This window comes from Panthera tigris, chromosome D1, assembly GCF_018350195.1.
Source record: "Panthera tigris isolate Pti1 chromosome D1, P.tigris_Pti1_mat1.1, whole genome shotgun sequence".
NCBI classification, from domain to species: Eukaryota; Metazoa; Chordata; class Mammalia; order Carnivora; family Felidae; genus Panthera; species Panthera tigris.
This window is the reverse complement of record NC_056669.1, coordinates 66,748,936-66,755,289: the sequence shown is the minus strand read 5'-3', so window position 1 is coordinate 66,755,289 and position 6,354 is coordinate 66,748,936. Positions and strand designations below refer to the sequence as shown.

The 6,354-nt window shown below is 40.6% G+C and overlaps 1 long non-coding RNA gene across 1 annotated transcript; it reads right to left on the bottom strand.

The window, feature by feature from the left end:
* Nucleotides 1–392: 392 nt before the first annotated feature.
* LOC122231460 lies at nt 393–2,910 on the bottom strand. Its single transcript, XR_006208715.1, has 3 exons — nt 2,872–2,910; nt 1,354–1,382; nt 393–541 (listed from the first exon to the last, which is right to left on the bottom strand). It is a non-coding gene; the product is annotated as an uncharacterized LOC122231460 (long non-coding RNA).
* Between the last annotated feature and the right edge of the window lie 3,444 nt (nt 2,911–6,354).

Below are 6,354 nucleotides of genomic sequence, written 5' to 3'. Positions count from 1 at the left end.
TTTTTAGAAAAAAATTTAATGTTTTTTTAAAAATTCATTTTTGAGAGAGAGAGAGCATGAGCAGCGAGGGGTAGAGAGAGAGGGGGACAGAGGATCTTAAGTAGGCTCTGTGCTGACAGCAGAGAGCCCAATGCAGGGCTCGAACTCACAAATCACGAGATCATGACCTGAGCTGCAGTTGGATGCTCAGCCAACTGAGCCACCCCGGCATCCCAGGATTAATACACTTTAAAGGCCAGTGACAAGTAAACACATCATGACATTAAAAGTTGATAATTCCTAAAAATAAAAAACAAAAACAAAACAAAAGAAACCAAAAGCCAAAAACCAAAACCAAACCAAACCAAACCAAACCAAACCAAACCAAACCAAACCAAACCAAAAAACAACCCACAAAAAACAAAACCGTTGATAATTCCTTGATATCCGTCATGTATCCCATCTCCTCCAGGAAGCCTTCCTCATTAACATCCTTCAAAATACTGTCCTCCTCTGCTTCCTATTGTCTCCAGAAACAGCTTGGTATTGAACTACATTCAGTCTGGAAGAAAGGTATATGCCATGTGTCTATCACAGTTTATTTAAATACAGTTTTTGAATGTAGTCTTTTCTCCCCTCTGACTTTGCCCTTCCTGAAGGTTGGAAGACTTTTGGAATGCTCCCTTTTCCTAGTGTAAGGAACCTAGAAGGTGCTCAGAACATAAATAGATTTGGAACTGCTTTATAAAAGTCTCAGAAGCACAGCAAGGGATATTGTTTCCCAAAGCAAACGTACTCATGGAATTTGCATGTTACTGCTTTGTGTAGACAAAGCTTTCTGCTTAAGTGTTTAAATAAATATTTTGAAGATATTTTCAGAACCTCGAAAAGCGAAGATTGCTCTTCACATTCATTCCTAAAAGTTGCGAGAAGCATTACAAATTCGAGAAAAGATGGATTACTTTGACTGAATTATCTTAGGTTTTGTATATTAAACGGTCTTTATTTATAAAATGAGTTTAGAACTGTTTAAAAATACTTTTACCTGATTCTTTGTCTATCTTTATGTATGTTATAAACACATCACTGTGCTCTGGGACTTGTTAGGGCAAAGAAAAAATTAATGTGCTCTGGAGTGCAAATTCTTTTTATTTAACCCTGTGGTGACTTTCTGCCTCAACAAGTATGTTACAACTTAAGAAATTCTTTCGCAACTATCCTACCCACTTAACTCATTCTATGAGTGTGTAAAATCAACTTGACTGTGTAGTTTATGATGATCAAGTAGTGGCTTAAACAGTATAACCAAACTTAGACAATCTATCAGTGCTTTTGGCTGATGACATGAAGGGCAGGTCATACTGACATGTTTACCCACAGTAGATAACTCCTGCTTGTGAGGCCTGTTTACAAAGACAGTTGTAAAAAAAAAAAAAAAAAAAAAAAAAAGCACATTAGGATCAACATTTCAGTACTGTTTTCGTTTTAAAATAACTTCATTTTGTGGGGGAATAAAGGGAGAGTGTTTCAAGTTTGGGAGAGATTTTCCATTTTCATATTTTGGAGACAGGACTGTCCCTGGGATCGGTGCTTTTTAAACTTCTGAGTGTTAACGAGCATCACCTAGAGAGTTAATTGAAACTTAGATTTCTGGACTCCACCCGTTTCTGATTTAGTGGGGGTGGGGTGGGGTGGAACATTTGCTTCTCCAATGAGTTCTCAGGTGGTACTGATGCCCTCGGTCCAGGGGCCGCACTTTGAGAACCACAGTTTGGGGAGCCGTGGATTAGAGAGTCCTAGATTCAGAACTCCACAAGCAAAGTTTTGCTTTCTTGAATGCTCACATTGTGGGAGGCACTGTGCAAGTCACTTTGCATATGGTCTGTCTGACTCACACAGCAGCCTTACAAGCTGGGAATGATTGTCCCTATTTTACAGATCAAGGAGTTGAAGCTCAGGACATTAATTAAGTAATCCACGATCACACAGCTAGTAAGTGGCAGAGCCAGAGTTTGAACCTGGGCTTCTGCTAAAGTCTGCTTTTTCATCTGGACCAAAGTGCTTCTATTTCCAGCTCCTTCCTCATGCAGGAATCACTTCTCTAACATCCCTGAACCATGGTTCTTTGGCTTCTGCTCAAAACCGTCACAGAGACGCACTCACTACTTCGGGAAGCAGGCCTTGTTGGGGGATAGAGACCAATTGTCTGGTTTGCCTGGGACATAGCCGTTTCCCTGGGTGGGACTTTCAGTTTTGAAACCCAGACAGCATGGGAATAATGGGTCTCTCCGGGATGGCTCAAACCATTTCAAACACATGATAATGAGCCCACCCTTCTTTCCTATAATTTTGCACTTCTGTTGTGGTTTTGTCTAACAGGGTCTTATCCATCACAGTCCTTCAGATATTTGAAGATGATGATCTTTCCACCAGTCTTCAGACTGTCTTTATTCCCCCTGATCTTTCCTCACATAACATAGTTTACATGGCATATACTGTGTGTCTGGAATCATTCCTAGGGCTTTATGCATATTAACTAATTAAATCCTCACAAAAGTCCTATGAGGTAGGAATGATTATTACCCCATTTTATAGATGGGGAAACTGAGGCACAGGTAAGTACCCTGGCCAAGGTCACATAGTTATCAAGAGGCTAAGTCGGGATTTCAGCCTACAGAGTATGGCTCCAGAATCTGAATTCTTAGTCACTATACTTTACTGCTTTCCACTCAGTCAATAAGGCTTTACTGAGCACCTATTATGCTCAGTGAAAAGATGCAGAAGAGAGATGTGGTCCTACAGTTTTTCTGGAAACACATTGGCAAAAAGTAAACAAAAGAATAAAGTAATTACAAATGAGAATACGAGTTATGAAAGAAAAAGGTGTGGCACCTGGGTGGCTCAGTTGGTTGAGCATCCGATTCCTGATTTTGGCTCAGGTTGTGATCTCCTGGTTGATGAGTTCAAGGCCCAAGTTGGGCTCTGCGCTGACGGTATGGAGCCTGCTTGGGATTCTCTCTCTTCCCCTCTCTCTCTGCTCCTCCCTCGCTTGCATTCTCTCTCTCAAAATAAAGAAACTTAAAAACAAAACAAAACAAAAAAGGAAAAAAGGTTAATGATAGAAAATACTGGGGAAGGAGTTTGAGTCCAGTCAGGAGACAGAAACTACACAGCAGCTTTAATGGGGGCAGTTTAATATAAAGAATTATTAACTGTGATAAAAGAGTAACTATAAGCTGTAAGAAAACTATCTGCGACCTTAGAGCTGAAGGAGTGTACTTAAAAAAGGGAAAACTTGGAAGGGATTCAGCTTCATTAGAGAAGGTGAGGGTATTAGCTCAGGCCGCCATAACAGAATACCATAGACTTGATGGCTTGAACAAAAGGCATTTATTTCTCACAATTCTGGAGGCTGGAAGTCCAAGATCCAAGTGCCAGTCAATTAGGTTTCCTAGTGAGGGCTTCCTTCCTGGTTTGCAGATAATGACTTTTGGCTGCATCCTCACAGAGAGGGAAAAGAGGGAGAAAGGGAGAGAGATTGTGTTCTCTAGAGTTTCTTCTTCTAAGGCAATAATTCCATCATGAGAGCCCCACCCTCATGACCTCATCTAAATGTAATTATCTTCCAAATGCCCCACCTCCAGATATCATCCCATGGGGGTTAGGGTTTAATTTATAAATCTTGGGGGACACAATTCAGTCCATAGCAATGTGGGTCAGCCATTTGATAGCAGAGAAGTTGGGTGATTTGGCCAAGCTGGAGCTTGTCTGGAGTCACTGGATAAACAGTAGGCCACCTTCTGGATTGCAGGAGGGGATGCAGGCTATCAACCTAGGTGGTGTGGGTGGTGTGGGTAGTGTGGGTGATGTGTGGCCCTGGCACGTGCAGGAGGCCTTTAGGACATATGGAGCATATGGGGGCTTGAGTGCTTGTGGAGAGGGCTGTGGAAAGGTTGTCTGTCCGCTGAGACTGCAGAGTTACAGACGGATGGTGCTCTGGGCCCACGGCTGGGGTAAGCTTCAGCAGGCATCCTCATATCCACCCCTCTGCCCCGGAAAAGGGAAGGCCAGCCTCTTCCTCCAGAAATGTCCCTCCATTGCCTTCAACTGAGAAAGTTTGCATCTTACTCACTTTAAAGGAGAAATGCTTGAAGAATCCCATTGTTAAGGGGCGACTGGGTGGCTCAGTCGGTTAAGCATCTGACTTCACTGCAAGCCATGATCTCAGGGTTCATGAGTTCGAGCCCCACATCGAGCTCTGCACTGACAGTGCAGAGTCTGCTTGAGATTCTCTCTTCCTTCCTATCTCTCTGCTCCTCCCCTGCACTCTCTCTCAAAATAAATACATAAAATTAAAAAAAACTCCTGTTGTTTAGCACAGAACATATTTTGAAAGGTGCAATCAGAGCTGAGAGGCCATAATTTGATAATGAACAATTTAGTGCCAAATTTTTAAAAACTGTTAATAATATAGATCCAGAGTAAAACTTTCCAAGGTCTTCAACTTTACTCCAGAAAGATACAAAATGAAAAGAGAGAATCTCACTCCTTCCCTTTATGTATGTATGTATGTATGTATGTATGTATGTATGTATGTATTTGTGAGAGAGAGTGAGAGAGAGCAAGCTCAAGCAGGGGAGGGGCAAAGAGAAAGGGAGAAAGAGAATCCTAAGTAGGCTCCACTCTGTCAGCACAGAGCCTGATGTGGGACTCGATCCCATGAACCATCAGATCATGACCTGAGCTGAAATCAAGAGTTAGACGCTCAACGTACTGAGCTACCCATGTGCCCCTCACTCTTTCCCTTTATATCCCATTTTATCTCCTCAAAAGTAAAAAGCATAGTTTCCCAGGTTTCTTCTAGAAAAAAACAATGCATTTACTCACATATGTGTCAATGTTATAATTTATACAAAAGGGATCATTTTCCTCTACACTATGCTTTTTTCTTTTAATATGTCTTAAAAATCTCCCCCCATTAGCGAACCTGGCTTTGTTCTTATCTCCGTAGATATTGACTATCATGACATCATCATCTGTTTACTCATCTTTCTTTTCCCCAGTGATTTGAAATCTCACCTTTACACCTTTATAGTATACTAAATTCCCTTGTGCATTACGGTCTCATTTTGATTTTTCTTTGGTTACATTAATTTCTTAGCACATTAACCTATCCAGATCTCCTTTTTCTTTTTAATCACAGCAAAGTATTGTGTCATATGGATGACATATAATTTATTTACTTTTAATAGACGCTTTGGGCTTTACTTTTTTAAAAAAATGTTTGTTTATTTTGAGAGAGAGAGAGGGAGAGAGAGAATCCCAAGCAGGCTCCTCACTGTCAGTGCAGAGCCTGACACAGGGCTTGAGCTTACAAACCGTGAGACCATGACGTGAGCCAAAATCAAGAGTTAGATGCTCAACTGATTGAGGCACCCAGGTGCCCCTGGGTTTTACTTTTCTAAAAAGTCCACCAAAAAGATTCTTGTACCTATATATGGTTGCATTTTTGTACATACAACCATATGTAAATTCTTTGCTATGTGAAAGGACATGCACCTGTAAAATTTTGGAATTTATCACATTAACCTGCAGTAAGACCTCATCGGTTTATAACCTCCTCCCATCACAGGTGGACGAGGGTACTGATTCCCACAGTCCTGGCAGCAGCAGAGAAGCCTTGCACCAGCCTGACGAGTGAAGAAAAAATGTTTTCTTACTCTTTAGATTTGCGTTTTTAAATTTATACGTGAAGTAGAGCACCCTTCCACATGTTTATCATCTTTTGAACCTTTTTTTCTACAAACTATTTCTATCCTTTGCATAATTTTCTATTGAGCTGTTCTTTTTTTTTTTTTAATTTTTTAATGTTTATTTCTTTTTAAGAGAGAGAGAGAGAGCACAAGTGAGGGAGGAGCAGAGAGAGAGGGAGACACAGAATCAGAAACAGGCTCCAGGCTCCGACTGTCAGCACAGAGCCTGATGTGGGGCTCGAACTCACAAACTGCAGGATCATGACCTGAGCCGAAGTTGGACGCTCAACCGATTAAGCCGCCCGGGCGCCCCGTTTTTGTTTTTGTTTTTTTAAAATATTCATTTATATCAATTCCATTTAAGCTAAGGAAAAGAGGTCTTTGACAAATATGTTATAAATATACTTTCCCTATTTTGGAACTTAGTCTTTTGATTTAAGTTTTTGGTGGTTTTTTTTTTTCCATTCTTTTTTCATACCAAAGTTAGATTGCTACTTAGATGAATTCATCAACTATTCCCTTTATAGCTCCTAGATTTTATAGCCTTCTTAGAAAACCCTTTTCTTAGATTAGCACTTCTAAGGTAACCCACATTTTTAGATGTTTATTTTGATATTAAATA